Consider the following 19438-nt stretch of genomic DNA (forward strand, 5'->3'; position numbering starts at 1 on the left):
TCTTTTCATCTATTTATGTGAACAAATTTTCTCAGCATTCAAATCTATAAAAACAAAATCAAAGAGCCGAATTGATACTGAAATTCTGCCTCATTCTAGCAAGAGAAACAAATACAGCAATTGAAAAAATATAACTAAAGGCACATTTTCTATAAAATTTTATTTTTAGATTTTATTATTTATTAGAATATGTAATATGCACACGATTCTCTGATCAATAATTGGCTAACAATGATTGTAATGTAATGAATATATAATTCAGAGACCATTTTTCCCTTTATTATTACAGGAAATTTTGTAAATGTAATTGCAATTAATATACATTTTTGTGATAGAGATATGATATAATTAAAATACTTTAAAGTATAAAAATATATTTTAAAATATATTAAGAAATACTAAAATATACATCAGGATAGATTCTGGTTGGGAAAGAAAGACTAAATATATTGAGTTAAAAGAGGGAAAAAATGATGTAAATTTTGACTATAAAACAAGAACCTGTTCACATATTTTTTAAATGCATAATGAAAGTTACCAAGATGCTATGGCATTTAGATTCAATTGATATATTTAAAAGAGGCATATAAAATTTTATTTTTTTACATGCTAATATTTCCAGTGCTCTAGAAATTCTATCCTTTGCAATTAAAAGGTTGAGATTGTGTCATTTGTGACAACATGGAGGGTGGACCTAGAGGATGTTCTGCTAAGTGAAATAAGCCAGACTAAGAAAGACACACACATCATATGATTTCACTTATATGTGGAATCTAAAAAAAAACCAAATAAATAACAAACAAAAAGCAGAATCAGACCTATAAATACAAAGAACAAAGTGATGGTTGCCAAACGGGTAGGGGTATGGGCAAAACAAGAGAAGGGGAGTGGGAATACAGGCTTCCAGATATGGAATGAATAAATCAAGGGAACAAAAGGCACAGCATAGGGAATATACTCATACAGTATGGTGTCAGATGGTAGCTATGCTTGAGCATAATGTAAAAACTTGTCAAATTACTATGTTGTACATCTGAAACTAATGTAACATCGTATGTCAACTATATTTGAATAAAAATTTTTTTTAAAAAATTCATGAATTCAAGTACATAAAGGAGGAAATCTTACAAGTTCTATTTCTACTAACAATCTTGAGGTGTCAAATGCAGATAGTTATCCTAAGGACTTAAGTTTCAGTTGTCTAGAAGAATGTATACTTTTGTAGCTTATATTTCAAATATAAGAAACCCCAAAAATGACCTGACCAATGTTAAGAAGTTCACTTACAGTGACACAAAGTAAAATGGGAGTTTACAACTGCTATTCGTGACATCAACTTCAAAAGATCCCTCTAATAGGCTAATCAGGCTGAAGCAGAAGACATATATATATATATTTTTTATAGATATATATATCTTTATATATATATTTATTTATATCTTTATATATATCTTTATATATATATATATATAAAGATAAGTTCCCTCAGTCAGTCAGAGAAAGGCAAATACCATATGATTTCAGCATTTATGGAATTTAAGAAATAAAACAGATGAACACAGGGGAAGGGGGAGAAAAAGAGAAAGAGAGAGGGAAGAAAACTGTAAGAGACTCTTAACTATAGAGAACAAACTGAGGGTTGATGGAGGGAGGTGGGCGGGGGATGGGCTAAATGGGTGATGAGTATTAAGGAGGTCACTTGTAGTGATGAGCACTGGGTGTTAAACATAAGTGATGAATCACTGAATTCTACACCTGAAACCAATTTTAACATATATATTAACTAACTAGAATTTAAATAAAAACTTGAAATAAAAAAATAAAATAAAATAAAGATAGGTTCCCTGCTGAGGAAAGTCCATCTCAGTGAAGAGTTGGTAAAAGAAGTGAAACTCATTAGTGATCAGAAAGAATAAACAAGAGTTCACATTAAAACCATCACACTGGCAAAGATTAGAATGTTACCTAGAACTAAGTATTGACAGTGGTCTAGAGAAACTGGGACCTTAGTGCCCAACAGTTGTACTGTGGTCAGGGCAGCTGTTCTGGAGAGCAATTCGGCAGGTCTTCGTCAAATTAAATAGGCAGATATTTTATGACCCAACAATTCTATTCTTGGATATGTATCCCAGGAATATTCCCAAAGGGAACATGTATGAGGATGTTCATGACAGAGTTATTTATGATAGCAAGTTGTTAAAGATAATCTAGGTGTCTGTCACTGGGGAATGGATAAGTAAATGTTGGCAGATGCATATTATGGGATACTAAGCAGAAATTGGAAGCAGCAAACAAGACAGATGTCTACATATAAATATGGGTGGATCTTAAAAACACTGAAAAAAATTAAGAGAAGTAAAAAGATCTATAGCATTATATTATATCATATAAATACATAAGCAAAAATTAGATACACACTCAGATAACAAAGAAAGGTCAAGGAATTGTTCCAGATTAAAGACTAAAGAAAAATAACTAAATGCAATAGGAACTAGATTGGGGGGGGGGGCGATTATAAAAAACACTGCTGGAACAATTGATTAAATTTGAATATAGACTGCATATTTGATAATAGTATATCAATGTTAAATTTTCTAGTTTAATAATTATACTGTGGCACAGAAGATATTTTTTCACAGATACTGAAATATTTAGTGATAAGGCACAGTCTACAACTTATTCTCAAATAGTTGAGAAAAAAATACATGTACATATACAGAGAGATATAAAGTAAATGTTGCAAAATATTAATGGTATTTGAATGGTATTTGAATGGTATATATGTAATGGTAAAGAGCACATGGGAAATCTTTCTACTACATCAATTTTTCTGTAAGCTTGAAATTATTTCAAACTTAAAATATTAAAAAATAAACACATACATATACAATCTGTGATATTTTACAAAGATACATATGGATTCAAATATACATATCAAATTTATTAGAGTAGTTATCTATGGAAAAAAGAAAGTGGAGTGGGAAATGGGATTATAGAAACAAACACATATTTACATGTATTAAGTAAGAAGGGTCCTTGGTGGGACTGATAATGATGTTGTGCTAAGAACTAAGGATACATAGATAAGTGATGATGATAGATAGATAGATATAAATAGGTCAATAAATGTAAAATAAACTCAACTCTCTGCTCTTGAGTTTCACAAATAATAATTTAAAAAAAAGAATGAGAGCAAGAGCAAAAGAGTTTGGTAAACATGGGGCCCACCCCCATGAGTGAACAGTGGTACCAAGACAACACTTCCATGGTTGGTTTTATGTGTTCAATAAAACAGTTCAGATTACATAAAGGTAAAGATTCTTATTTGAGGAGGGTTTTATGAACAGATATTGGGAGAAAGATAGAGGCAGAGACACAGAGAGAGAGACTGACAGATTGGGAGACAGTCTCCCTGGGGCCTCTTGTGATTCTCCACATTTTGCTGGGTATTCCAAGTCTGCAAACTTTATGCTTTAACCAGGTCATTTCACAGGATAACTTTGAGAAATAAGGTAACATCCCCCCTGGACAAAAAGCAGGTTTACTTACTACTTGCTCTAAAAGTGGTAGATTCCCCAAGCTCAATGTTTCTCAGTTATGATGCAAACCCACTGTGTATGAAGCATTCATCTAGGCCATATTGTGTTGCCCCTGTGGGATTAGGGGCCAAGAGAAACCAAATAAATATGCTGATGCTCATGCTGTTTACTGTGCTGTAAGTAATAAAATCCTTTGTCTCTGACCCCAAAATTTCATGTCTTTTGCTAGCATCCATTTGACAGCTATAGGCCAACTTATTAGCTTATAAGTAGGGTAAAGTTAAATCTCAAATCCAATGAGAGAGAAGACTGTAGTTGATGAGGATAACATACTCAATTATGAAAAGCTAAGTAATTCGGAAAGCAAATTACTTCAAATTAGTATTAATTTTTAAAAAACTGAAGCCCAAATTCTCAATAATATCTATTAAAACAAAGTGGGCTTTTTGTTTTGTTTTCTTCCTAGGAGGTAAATTGAATGTTGAAGATTTCATCTAAATCTCCCAGGAGATACAAGAAGAAGACCAGAAATTTCCTTTCTCATGTCTTACTATTTCTTTTTTTTTTTTTAAAGATTTTATTTATTTATTTGACAGAGAGAGATACAGTGAGAGAGGAGCACAGGCAGGGGGAGTGGAGGGGGGAGAGGCAGGCTTCCCGCAGAGTGAGGAGCCCCATGCGGGGCTCGATCCCAGGACCTTGGGATCATGACCTGAGCCGAAGGCAGGCGCTTAACGACTGAGCCACCCAGGCGCCCCTGTCTTATTTTTTCTGTTCCTATCTCAAAAGTTTAAAGGACACATCTTATTTCTATACTGTTAAGTAAAAAGTTTCCTCCCTTTTTCTCTAAGATACCACCTAAAAGTAGTAAGGAAAGTAAGAAAAAGAAACAAAAATTCTGCATTTAATGAAATGTAGAAAACCTCTAAAACCATAAACCCACAACATTATAAGGAATGTGGAAGGATGACTGAATTCAGAAAATCAAAGATGAATGCAGCAAGACACAGAGAGAGGACAACAATAACTGAAGATCTCAGCACAAAGAAGCAAAGCATATTTCTCCAAAGTTATGTGCAACAATTGGGGGGGGTAAAACCAACAATACCTTCTTGTGAACAACTGGAGTAAGGGAACAAACTGTTGGAATATACACCCTTGTTCTAGTTGTCAGAAGAAGAGGGGGCTGGGCTTATTTGTATTGGAGTCACACAAATTAGATTTGCAGGAAGCAATCTGTCAGTAAGGAAAGGTAAAAGAGAGATTCTATCTTGCCAACAGTTTTATAAAGGAATACAGTGTTAAAGAACTTGAATCTCATACACTATTCTACATCACTAATAAATTCCTGATGAGAAAATAGCTCTGGCCCCTACCCATCATAAACCTTCTACAAATAGTTCATACAGAAAAATCTAACTCGTTCAAAGACGTGAGTCAAAAGGAACAAGAAGTGCGTACAAATAAATAAATAAATAATCAGAACAGAAAAACACAAATAGAAGAAGGACACTTAGCAAAAAAAAAAAAAATGTTGGTACAGTAAAGATAAAAAGTGGACACATATGAATTCAAACAAACTTAATGAAGCCATCATTTTATAAAAACAAGAATTTAATGCAGAGATACAAGCAATCAGGGAAGATATGGCAAGACGGGATGAAAACATGAACTATCTGAGGAAATAAGTGGGGGGAAAAGAAAACTATCACAGGAAAAAGGCCATGCTGAAGTAGCAAAAAATAAAATTAGGCAACTGCTAAAAGCATTTCTCACAGGAGTAAAAAGTAAGCAAAATGAAAACTGACAGAGTTTAAAAGGGTCAAAGAAATACAACATATATATCATTGTTGTCCCCCCAGCAAAGAGCCAAAATATTAAAACAGAAATAAAAGTGATTATAAAAAATTCAAGAAAACTTCAGAGAAATAAAAATGGCTAAAATCTAATCAAAAGTGAACTATTTTATGTCTTAGGAAAAACTTACACAGAGTGAGTTCACACAGAGACACAGCTTAGTTAACTTACTGGACTTCAAAATTAAGATATATTTTGGGCATTTGGGGCAAAAGAACAAATTACCTATAATGGTAAAACAATCAGATTACCCTCAGATTTCGCCATGGTGACATTTAACACCACCTCACCACAGAGTAATGATTACCAAGAATCTTGGATTCAGCCAAACTGAGTATAAAAATCATTTTGAACAAAAACTCAAGGAATAGAGGTCTCATGAATCATTCTTACAAAAACTACTACAAGATAAACCTCAGCTTGGTTTAAAAATAACATAAAAATTTAATGGCTTATTGACACTATTTGAGTTTCATAGCAGGCAATGCATCCAACAAAATGAAATTTGTAACGAGTCCAATTAACTCTCTTGTCATACTTTCTAATGATATTTTTTATTTGTTGTTTTGTTTTGTGAGTTTAATTTTAGCCTCACACACATATTATATATATCATGCATACTTAAGAGAGAATCAAACATATTAACATTTTAAAGAATAATTATAAAGAGGGGCGCCTGGGTGGCTCAGTCGTTAAGCGTCTGCCTTCGGCTCAGGTCATGATCCCAGGGTGCTGGGATCGAGCCCCGCATTGGGCTCCCTGGTCCATGGGAAGCCCTGCTTCTCTCTCTCCCACTCCCCCTGCTTGTGTTCCTGCTCTCGCTATCTCTCTCTGTGAAATAAACAAATAAAATCTTTAAAAAATAAAAAAAGAATAATTATAAAGAAAAATCCACCTTATTCTTACTAAATTTAAGAAATAGAACGTTTTCAGAATAAAAGCTGCCTTTTGTGTTCACCTTCATAATCATATCCTTCTTCCTCCTCTAAGAGAGAACCATTATCCTGACTTTTGTGATAATCATTCCCTATGACACCTCTAAACAATGTATGTTAATTTTGCCTGGTTTTGAAATCTACAGAACTGAAGTCACACTGCAGATATCCTTTTATAACTTGCTTCTTTCATTCAACAATGTTTTTAGAGAATGTCATCTCTGCTGAGCTGTCTAACTGGACATTGTTCATTTTCATTTACAGGTTTCCATTTAAATGTACTATTTAATTATCCATTCTGTGGTGATGAATTTAGGATGGTTCCTATTATGGGGCTATTATAGACAATGCTGCTATGAGCATTCTTGAATACATTCCCTGGTCATGTATGTAAGAGTATCTTCAGAACAGTTTTTAAACTTCCGGTCTGAGGATCTTTTACATTCTTAAAGATATTAGAAACCCCAAAGATCTTTTGTTTATGATGTTAAATGGAGTGATATTTATCATCTTAAAAATTAAAAATGAGAACATAAATAACTATTTTACTTAAAAACATCTTATTAAGGGCGCCTGGGTGGCTCAGTTGGTTAAGCGACTGCCTTCGGCTCAGGTCATGATCCTGGAGTCCCTGGATCGAGTCCCGCATCGGGCTCCCTGCTCGGCAGGGAGCCTGCTTCTCCCTCTGACCCTCCCCCCTCTCATGTGCTCTCTCTCTCTCATTCTCTCTGTCTCAAATAAATAAATTTAAAAAATCTTAAAAAAAAAAAGATTAAAAAATAAAAAAATAAAAAAATCTTATTAAACAGAAGAATTTCAGTGAAAAGAGTACTGTTGTTTAATTACGTTTTTGCTAATGTCTTTAGTGTCTGGGTTACTCGAAAATAGCTGGGTTCTCATATCTGCTTCTTCATTCAATCTGTTGTGGTATTTTGTTTCGGTTGAAGTATAGAATGAAAATCTGACCTCACACTAATATGTAGGTGGAAAAGGGAAGAGCATTTTCACAGCACTTTCAGGTAATTGTAGGGGTTTTTTAATACTATATTAAAACTTGACAAATAATTTTAATTTTTAAATTTTTTTTAAAGATTTTATTTATTTATTTGATAGAGCAAGTGATAGCACAAGCAGGGGGAATAGCAGAGGGAGAGGGAGAAGCAGACTCCCCACTGAGCAGGGAGCCTGAAAACTTGACAAATAATATTTAAAAGGTTAGTTGAAATATTTATTCTGAAACCGTATCAATGATCTTTTTAAATCTGGTTTTATTAATATCACCCAATCTCATCAGAAAAGTCTGAAAAAAGAAAAAAAGAAAAGTCTTTAAATATTAGGAAGTTGTCAGTTTTTTTTTTTTTTTTAAAGATTCTATTTATTTGAGAGAGAGAATGAGAGACAGAGAGCACGAGAGGGGAGAGGGTCAGAGGGAGAAGCAGACCCCCCGCCGAGCAGGGAGCCCGATGCGGGACTCGATCCCGGGACTCCCGGATCATGACCTGAGCCGAAGGCAGTCGCCTAACCAACTGAGCCACCCAGGCGCCCCGGAAATTGTCGAGTTTTAATGACAAATATAACTTTCCCTAAATTCTGATTTTTGCTCAAAAGTTGTTCAAATTTTATCATTGGTAATAAACAGTGTAAGTTGTTTTCCTTGAATAATAAGCTCATTTGTTTATTTTTAAAGTGAATTTCTGCCAACTACCCATAGTTTCTCATTTCTTCTTTCAAATAAAAATTGTGTTCCAGGAAAAAAGCAGCTAGTTCATCTCAAACAATGGCACAAGTTCTTTTCTTTGTGACAACCATCAGACTAAGATATGGAACAAAAAGTGCTTTACATACTTCCCATTTTGTGACACAGAATACTTTATAAAAGATATATATGTAAGGGTCATGCTTTAATAAAATCCATAATTTTTTTGTCTACATCAAGGACATTCTTAAGTAAAATTGACATGGCAGGAACAAATACAATGACTAACAGTGTGGTTGCCTCGACTTATGCTAGGGTGCCAGCACTTATTCCCACACAGATTTTGCACAATCAGTGTAAACATCAACACAGTTTAGCTTTGCGCAGTGGTGGTATTGTAGCCAATGAGGTTTATCCGAGGTGCGATTATTGCTAATTAAAGGGGGGAAGAAAAGGCACATTAGGTCTTAGTGTTATGAAAATAGTTTTGATCCAAAAGTGCTTCAGAAATCCCAGGCATCGATGGACCACAATTTGAGAATCACTGCTTTAGGATATATGTGGAAAATAAATTGTTGGGTCATGACTTAGGTAAAATTTCAACTTTATTAGATAATGCTAAACACCTTTTCAAAGTGGTTACACCAAATTACATTCTTACCTGCAGTGCATAAGAATGCTGGTTGCACCACATCTCCACCAATAGTCAGTATTGCAGACTTTTAAATTTAGGCTAATCATGGTGGACATATTTGTGTTTCCTTGATTATTAATTAGGTTGAACATCTTTTTATATGCACATTGACCATTTGGATTTCTTCTTTTGTAAAATGTTCATGTACTTATATATTAAATTTGCAGGAGTTGCTTATATCAGCTGCAAACAACTTTTTCCTAAACTGTGTCCTGTTTTTTCGTTCTATGGTGTCTCTTAATTGGATTTTTAATTTTAATGTGGTTAAGTTGGTCAATCATAAACTTCATGGTTAGTGTTCTTTATGTCTTGTTGTCTTTTGTTTTGTTTTGTTTTTAAGAGTGCACACAATGGGGGAGAGGGGCAGAGAGAGAGGGCGAGAAAGAGAATCCCATGCAGGCTCCATGCTCAGTGAGAGCCTGATGTGAGGCTTGATCTGACAACCTTGAAATCATGCCCTGAGCTGAAATCAAGAGTCAGATGCTTAACCAACTGAAACAGACAGGCATGCCCTTTATGTCTTGTTTTTAAAAAAACATTTTTTAACCTAAGCTCATGGGGATTTATTTCTATAATATGTTCTAAAACATGTAATAGTTTGATTTGCTCATTTTTAGGTATTGTTGGATCCTACAGTAGGAGTATATTTAGTTTTGTTAGAAACTGCCAAACCATCTTCCAAAGCGACCGTAAATAAATCTTCAAGCCTAGGTATGGCTTGACACCGGGATCCATTTTTACTAGTTACTTCAACAAACAGAAATTATTTTTTATATTTAATTTTATTCACAATACTTAGCATATAGTCAGACTTTAAGGATTGGTGACGAAGGGTTAGAGGCTGAAAAATCTATCAGCAGACATTTAATTTGGATAAACTGGGTAGATTCACAAGTTTAAAATGCAGATCTAAAAAACATTCTCTTGTAAAGTATGGGATCCACAGAATCTGACATGAGTTCCATACTCACTATGATGAACTTCACTTTTTTCTGCCCCTCTTTCTTGCAATTACCTAACTGGAGTTACATAACTCACAGGAAGCCTCAAATCTGCTCATGGGTTCTGGGACCAATTTTGGTTCACTGTTAGGGAGATTTTGAAGAGATCAAAACCAATACCTTTGTGGAGCAGTACTAAAACATGGCATACTGTTGGTCTGGTTCTCTGGTTTTTAAAGTAATTGTAATTGTTAGCTTCTGGTCCTATTTCTTATGAAGAAGACACTACCTTACACCCAAATCTTAGTAAATGAATCCCTTGTTTATTTCACCTGCTCCCGAGACTCTGAGATTCTGACCAGTATTCCATTTCTTTTTGAGCAGGGATCCATTTGGCTTTTGGGGTGTTAGAGTCCTGGGTATGTAACCCAAGTTCTCTTATGCTCCACACTCTGGGATACACACAGCTATCCACAGATTTTCATGATATTGACAATTTCCTGACTGATTTTCATCCAAGCACTGTTGCCAAACTAAACTACTAAAGTCCTCATGATGCGAATTGGATATAGTATGCTTAATTAATTAGTTAGAATAATTTGCTTTAAATAGACCCAACTGGGGTGCCTGGCTGGCTCAGACGGTGGAGCATGCAACTCTTGATCTTTGGGTTGTGAGTTCGAGCCCCACACTGGGTGGAGAGATTACTTAAAAATAAAATCTTAAAAAATAAAATAAAATAAAATAGACCCAACTAACCAATCTTGGGGGTGGGGGGAACCCTTACGTGTCTATAGCATAGGAATACAAAGTTATGTTATTCAAGTTACTTTTTATACTGGAGTGTTATTTTGTTCACAGTTTTGTGTGCTTTTGTTAAGAATTACTGATGCTTATGCTTTGTGCTACAAGCAAAAATGCAACATTAAGGTCAAAGTGATGGAGAAGACAGTGGCTGTGGAGTGTGGCTTAAAAGGAAAAAGATGATGCCATTAGGCTTGTTCTGTCAGGTTGACCAAAACCTTTGTTTAATTTCTGTAGGAAAAATAAGTGAAATTATGAGTTTGAAACTCTGGTTGCAAACCAGTTTTTTTTTTTCATATGCAAACAGTATTTTTAAACACAACTTAAAATAACACAGGGTCATAAGAACTGCGACTAAACCTTTGGGGGGGTGGGGGGAGGCCGATTTCATCACTTGCCCTACCCAGCAGGATTTCTCTTCTCTGGGGCACAACACTCCCTGGATGGCCCTTTCAGTAAAGCTCAACCTAGGTTCTGGATTTTACCCTGTATGAGAACAGGTGTTCATTCAGTATATGGAAAAGCACTTAAGAATCATCCAAACCACTTATTAACCTATCAATGCCATTTTTAAAAAAAGGTTAATGAAAATCCTACTAGGTATTTTTCATGGAAACGGACACTAAAATTCCAAAATTAATATTGCAAAGTATAGGGTCAGAAAAAGCCAAGATGATTTTGAAGATGGAGGGAAAAACTTCAGTATCTGTTATAAAACTATGATAATTAAAGCAACATGATATTGGTATACAGAATACTTGAAAATAACAACAACAAAAGTCCCGAAAGCAAATGTGGGACAATATTGACATTTGTTAAATCCAAATGGTGTGCACATGTATGTTATAAAACACAGACACAGAACACTTCAAAGTGAAACATTTTAAAAGAAAATGTCTATATATTTAATTATATCAGTCTGAATATTATATAAAGAATAGTTTGTTCTGAAACTTAGCAATTAAATTTTCCCCTCAGACCGGTCACATAAGATAACCAAATTGGCTTTGTAAATTGTAAAGTTCTAAATTTTAAAAGCTGATTTTGGGGACCTTGAAAATCTTACTACAGAAATAATGGTATAAATTATTATTATTATTTGTCCAGGATAGCTCACATAAGCTTAGTTCATCTATTGTACAGACTAAACCTGCATCTCTGAAATGAAAAATAGCATATAACAACACTAATTGAATTGACAATTAAACAAAATGGGATATATTTTGAATTTTTCTACAGAATTGATAGTACTGGAAGAAAAGCACATTTGCTAAAGAAAAAGATAAGTGAAAGTTACTGAAGAGGTTCTAAGAGGGACTTGTAAGTACTACCAAAAAGTTCTACAGATAAATGGTTATGAATCTATTATGTCTAAATTTTAAAATTGTGTTATTTCCTTTTATAAAGATATACCCTGAACCAGGGCCTATATAACCCCAGCCTCACGGTTTTGTTTTGGCTCATGAAGGAGAGTGAATTAGAAGATGTTCTTGGGGCGCCTGATGGGCTCAGTCGGTTAAGCATCTACCTTCGGCTCAGGTCATGATCTTGTGGTCCTGGATCAAGCCCCATAGCAGGCTCCCTGCTCAGCAGGGAGTCTGCTTGTCCCTCTTCCTCTGCCTCCCCACCCCCCCCACCCCTGCTTGTGATCTCTCCTTCTCTCTCTCAAATAAATATAATCTTTAAAAAAGAAGGTGTTCTTGAAGTAACTGATCAAGAGTTGGAAAAGAAAAAAAAGTAAAAAGGCTGTGTTCCATTAGGGTAGGAACTTTGCTTTCATCATCACTGTATCCACAATATACTCTATGTTAGGCAAATATATCGGGTACTCAGTAAGTCTTGGGAATCAAATTGTGCATGAGTGAGAGACTACCCATTGATCAAATATATACCATGAAAAACAGAATTTGGGAAGTATCATTTGGATATACTTCCCTTGATGGTGAATAATGTAATAAAAATATATAACATCATACAATAAGCAATAAAAGAAAAAAAGGTAAGAGCTTGGGTCAAAATAGGTGACATCACCAGTCAGAGACAAGTCAGTTGCTATACAGAGACTAGAGATTGTCTCAATAAAGGTTATTCATTAAATAAAGCATCTGTAACTCAGAGAGTCTATCATATGCATCAATCTCTAGATATACATGCTTTTCTCAAATATTTTTCTACAGTAAATTACATAGTTTTCTATGCAAATGAGTTTTTCCTTTGAAGCTATATTTAACAAAACAATATTTCCTATGTATGGCAAATATTCATATATTTGCCTGGTGATATATAAGAAGAGAATTTATGTCTTTTTATTTTTTAGGATATATAAGAGGTAGCTTATTTGTGATTACATTGTACATCATTTCACCATATATTATATGACTAAACATTCTGACAGTACTATAGTTTGAACCACAAAATAGTGGCTTACTCTTGATTTTGGTACACAATCCTTATTGGTTCTTTTGGAAGATTTGTAACAATAAAAAGAGTAAGCATAGACTACAAGAATAAATTAATATGCGTTTAGTTTGGACTTCTTTTTAAAATCATAACACATGTTTTAAACCAAACAGAAGATCTATATGGCTAAGGAAAATCTTAAAATGCTTAATTCAATTTTTGTATCTAAGCAACCTTAATTTTACCATGTTGCCAATATATCAGCACCATTGTTTTTGTTAGATAATCATGGCACTTTAAACTCTGTCTTGCATTTTTTTAAACAATCACCAGTACATAGAGCATGTACTTTCAAAGTCTGCCATTAAAGGAAAAAATAAATAGATAACACATACATAATTACATAATTAAAAAATAGTTTTCTGACATTTTTAAATATGATTAAATATCTCTTTAAAAAGTGATGAGGTAATTAGAGCCTAACCTGTGACAACTACAAAATCTCAAAACTAAGCCCTCCCATTGTAGCAGAAAAATACAAGGGAATAAGAGGACATCTTTCTTCAGAAGTATTTTCCATTTGGGATCTCTTTGATCTGTTCTTATTCTTAACTGATCTTGACTATGAATCACTTGTTGCAATAAAGCACTGATGAAATTTAAGGGATATACTTTTATACCCATATCTCGCACACTTTTTTAGATTTAATAGTTAACCAATAGGATAGTTGTTACAATTTGCTCATGAGTTTTCTAAAACAGAGTTTGAAACTCAATTCTACTTTTGGACTTTATATATAATTTACTAAACTAAGTGAACTCAAGATGCTGAATTTATTTAGAACAATATTTAATGGGGGAGGTGCCTAGCAGAATTGAGGACCTAGACTCTTTATACACCTGTATATAGCAATGTTCACGTTTAGTATAAACACTTCTGAGTTGGAAGTCAGGCTTCCAAAGGCAATGAAATCACTGCAATACATTTACATCTTTTCTACTACTACTTTACACTTTTTTTTCTTTCATCTAACTACAAAGATGCCAGGGACCAGAGGAAACAAGATATTAAATATATACCAAGATTTTGGGTGTGGCATATATGTGTGTATATTTATGTGCATATGTATAATAATTATGGCAAAAATAGGGAAAGTAGCTGGAACAAAGAAACATTTGCTATTATAATCTTCCTTATACTATGGGCAAAATGTAACTGAATTGGCTTATAGCAGTTGAAATCCATACCAATAAATTACAATGATGGTGTCTGCCTACAAATCCATTTCTTTGTTTTTCTAGAAAAATGAAGGTAATGCCTCATCGAAGTTCCTAAAGTTAGTGGTGACTAACTTCTACTTTATTTAGTAGTTTTATTATTTCTATAACACATCCAAATATAAGTATACTTACTTTATTCTGTGACTCAAGAAACTTAATATAGTAACTCTCCGACTGGTCTTACCTACTTTTGTCATTAATGTATATCATGGCAAAGGCTTAATTATTGAAATAATTTGACATTATTATAGTAACTTTTCTAAAGTCTTTATAAAATCTTCACATTATTATCATTTGTTTTAGCTACTGTGAGAACACGTCTACATATGTGACTGCCTATATATGAAAATATATATGGTACATATATTGTATATGCGTGTGTGCATGTGTATATGTGTGTGTGGACAGATAGGTAACATAATTTTGACATCTTAATGGCCCTGACCAAAGGTAATTCTTATGAAAACACAATAATAGAGTACCATTTAAATAATAGTAGCAATATAATCTAATTTGAAAAATATAAAATATTATAATGGATTCACACAATCTAATATAAATGAGAAATAAAACAACATTATCATGAATAGTATTACTAGTTTGTGTAAATAATGGCACTATACAACTCTGAAGCTTCATCAACTGACAGAGTAACATGTTTCAGTCATGTTTCACTGACTAAACATGTTTTCTTTTTTTTTTTAAGATTTTATTTATTTATTTGAGAGAGAGAGAGTGAGCAAGAGCACAAGAGCAGAGGGAAGGAGAAGCAGACTCCCGCTGAGCAGGAAGCTCAATGTGGGGCTCGATCCCATGACCCTGGGATCATGACTTGAGCCACAGGCAGACACTTAACTGACTGAGCCACCCAGGGCCCGCTCATTGACTAAACATGTTGCTATGCCAGAAAAATAAAAGTTCATTTGCTTCTTCCAAGGGGTATAAAGCCTCCAAAGAACCATAAGCTTCATTTTAGAGTTATACCTTACAATATAACAATACAGAATTAATTCACTCATTAACAATTACTGACAGAATGTCTCTTACTTTACATTAAAGGATTATTTACCTCAGTTCCTGTTACACAATATATCATGTCTGGCTTTAAATAAAAAATGGGAAGGCATGCTGAAACACAGTTAAAAGAGACAAAACAAGGATCAAAACTAGGTTCAGATATGATACAAATTTTGTAATTAAGGAACAGGTAATTTAAAGATTTTATTTATTTTTTGACAGAGAGAGAGAGACAGCGAGAGAGGGAACACAAGCAGGGGGAGTGGGAAAGGGAGAAGCAGGCCTCCCGCTGAGCAAGGAGCCGGATGTGGGGCTCGATCCCAGGACTCCGGGATCATGACCTGAGCCGAAGGCAGACGCTTAACGACTGAGCCACCCAGGTGCCCCAAGGAACAGGTAATTTAAATTAATTATGATTAATATGTTAGGGGCTCTAATGGAAAAGTAGACAATATGGAGGAGCAGATAGGTCCTGCTGGCTGAAAGATGAAAATTCTGTGGAAGAATGAAAAGGAAATGCCAGAAATCAGAAACACTATAATAGAAATGTCAAATGCCTTTGATGGTCTCATCCTTAGACCGGTCAACAAGGAAAGAATTAATGAGCTTGATGATAGAGGTCAACATAAGCTTCCCAAAATAAATGCAGAGATAAAAAAGAGTTAAAAGAAAAAAAACCCACACAAAACAAAACAGAATATCCAGAAACTTTGGGACAATATCTGAAGGTGTAACATACATGTAATTTGAATATCAAAAGTAGAATAAAGAATTATGTGGTAGAATTATGCCCAAGCATTTTCCAAAATTAATGACAAACACCAAACCAAAGACCCAGGAAGTTTAAATACCAAACAGGATAATATAAAAAAAATCTACATGTATGCATATCATATTCAAACTACAGATAATAAAAGACACAAGACAATCTTAAAGGAAGCCGGGCAGTGGTGGGGGGGGAGGGGGCAGTGGGGAATCTATCTTACCTCTAGAGGAATAAGAGTAGAAATAACAACAATTTCTTATCAGAAATGTAAATTTTATATCAAGTAAAGTTATTCTTCAAAGGTGAAAAAGATGAGGCTCCTGGGTGGCTCAGTTGGTTGAGCATCAGACTCCTGGTTTCGGCTCAGGTCATGATCTTGGTGTCAGGATGGAGCCCATGTTGGGTTCCATGCTCAGGGGGCTCTGGTTGAGATTCTCTCTCTCCCTCTGACCCTCCCCTCACACATACAATCTCTCAAATAAATAAATAAATAATCTTTTTTAAAAAGTGAAAAGGAAATAATACTTTTTCAAACAAACCAAAACTGAGGAAATATGTATCATCAGACCTGTACTACAAGAAATGAAAAGAAGTTCTTCAGGAAAAAAGAAAATTATATCAGTCAGAAACTTGGGTCTACATTAAAAAAAAGGGGGGGCACAGAAAAGGAATAAATAAAACAAACAAAATCTATCTTTCTTAATAATACAAAGGATAACTTAAAACTAATAATAGGAAAAATATTGGTGATTATATTAAATGGCTAAATGAAATGAAGAACAGCAACGTCATAAGAGACAGGAATAAGTAATTAAAAGTATGCTGCTATTGTTTTTGTTTTAAGTAAACTCTACCCCTGATGTGGAGCTTGAACTCATGACCCCAAGGATCAAGAGTCCCATGCTCTACTAACTAAGACAGCTGGGCACCCCTAAAAGTCTGCTGTTATAGGTATTGTACTACATATGAGGCAGGATACTATTATTTGAAGGTGGACTTAGACTAGTTATAACTTACATAATAATTTATTAATATATTAAATACATATGTATATACTATTAAATACATTTTCTATAAAATTTTATATTAAACTCAAGAGCAAACATTAACATCTTTTAAAATAACTATAATTGATAAGCTATGAGAAGAGATAGGATAAAGTCATATAAAATGTTTAATTAAAACTAGCGAAGGTAGGGGCGCCTGGGTGACTCAGTTGGTTAAGCGACTGCCTTCGGCTCAGGTCATGATCCTGGAGTCCCGGGATCAAGTCCCACATCGGGCTCCCTGCTCAGCAGGGAGTCTGCTTCTCCCCCTGACCCTCCCCTCTCTCATGCTCTCTATCTCTATCTCATTCTCTCTCTCTCAAATAAATAAATAAAATCTTAAAAAAAAAAAAAACTACCGAAGGTAGAAAAAGAGAGGGAAAAGAAACAAAGTGCAAAAGTGGAAAACTGTTATAAACATAGTAGATATTAATTTGACTACATCAATAATCATTTTAAATATGAATAGTCTAAACACATCAATTAAAAGAAATTGTCAGAGTGAATAAAAATACAAGACTGAACTGTATGTTCAAAAAAAAAATCAACTATGGTTATAAAGATCCCATTAGGTTAAAAGTAAGGGCTGCATGGAAAAAGACATGCCATGATAACATGAATCAAAAGAAAGTTGGGGTAGTTCTATTAATTTCAGACAAAGCACACTTCAGGAAAACAAAAATTCACAGCAATAAAGAATGACATTTCTTAAAAATGAAGGGGTTAATTCTCCAAGACAAAAATCCCTAGTGTATATGCATTTAACAACAAAGTGCTCAAATATTTGAGCCAATAACTGATAGAAATGCATGGGGAAATGCAAAATATACTGTTATAACTGGAGACTTCCACAACCCTTTTTTAGTAATTGATATATCAAGCAGGGAAAAAAAATAGTGAGGATATATTTGACCTGAACTGTACTGTCAATCAACTTGATCCAAATGACACTTATAGAATACTCCATCCAACAACTGCATAATAAATATTTTCTCAACCTTGCATGGAATAATCACCAAGAGAGGCCATATTCTAGGCCTTAACTAATTTAAAAGAATAAAAATCATACAAATACATTCTTATACCAAAAGAGAATTAAACTAGAAATCAATAACAAAAAAAGCTGGAAAATCTCAAAATATTTAGAGATTAAACAACATACTTATAAATGACATATGTGTCAAGGAACTTTCAAGAGAAATTTAAAAACATTTTGAACTAAATGAAAATGAAAATACAACTTATCAACATTTGTGGGATGCAGCAAACGCAGTGCTTACAGGGAAATTTATAGCACTGAATGCATATATTAGAAGGAGGAAGATCTAAAATCAGTCATCTAAGCTTTCACCCTAGAAAACAAAAGAAAGACAATTTAAGACTAAAACATATAGAAGAAAAGAAATAAAACTTAGATATGAAATTGAAAATAGGAAAACAAAGAAACACCAAAGCTGATTGTTTAAAAAGATCAATAAAATTGATATATCTCTAACCAAGTTAACCAACTAAAACAGGAAGAAGACACAGATTACCAATATCAGAAAGATGGTTCATCATTACTGATCTTTGGACATAAAAAAAATAATAAAGGAATACTATGAATAACTCCATGTTGACAAATTTGATAACTGAAATGGACCAATTCCCCAGAAAGACACAAACTACAAAAACTCACAAAGAGAAATTTATAATCTGAAAAGGCCTGTGTATAAAGAAATTAAATCAAAAATTAAAAACCTTTCAAAATAGAACACACCAAGCCAGAAAATTTCACTGGTGAATTCCAACAAACATTTAAGGAAGAAATTAAAGCAATTTTCCACAATATTTTCCAGAAAATAGAAGCAAAGGGAACATCTCTAACTTGTTCTGGGAGGCCAGCATTACCTTAATACCACAAAAAAATAAAGATATTACAAGAAAGGAAAATAAAGACTAATACTTCTCATTCAACAGTCATCAACAAATATCAGCAAATCAAATCCAACAATGTATTAAAAGAACTATCTACTACAACCACCTGGGATTTATTTCAGGTATTCAAAGCTGATTTAATATTAAAAAAACAACCAGTGTAATCCAGCATATCCACAGGCTAAAGAAAGAAATCATATAATCATATGAATTGATGCAGAAAAATCATTTGACAAACTCCAACTCCCATTCATGATAAAAACTCTTCAAACAAGCAAAAAATAAAAGGCAACTTCCTCAACTTGATAAATAATATCTACAAAATAACCCTCTAGTTACCACACTTAATGATGAGAAACTGGACACTTGCACTCCTAAGACTAAGAACTTTCAAGGAAACTCTGTCCTCTCACCATTTCTATTCAACATCATATTAGAAATCTTAGCTAGTGCAGTAAGACAAAAGCAAATAAATACATGAATGAATGAAGGAAGGAATGAACAAAAAGATACAGAGATTGGAGAGAAAGAAATAAAATTGTCTT

The 19438-nt window shown here is 33.8% G+C and overlaps 1 protein-coding gene and 1 pseudogene across 1 annotated transcript in view; one reads left to right on the forward strand and one right to left on the reverse strand.

Moving 5' to 3' along the window:
- Positions 1-19438, reverse strand: part of ADAMTS6 (ADAM metallopeptidase with thrombospondin type 1 motif 6) — a 306464-nt gene that overhangs the window by 137824 nt on the left and 149202 nt on the right. The window lies entirely within an intron of this gene.
- Positions 8403-8606, forward strand: LOC123325333 (annotated as a pseudogene).

The sequence above is a fragment of the Neomonachus schauinslandi genome, chromosome 7, assembly GCF_002201575.2.
Source record: "Neomonachus schauinslandi chromosome 7, ASM220157v2, whole genome shotgun sequence".
NCBI lineage: Eukaryota > Metazoa > Chordata > Mammalia > Carnivora > Phocidae > Neomonachus > Neomonachus schauinslandi.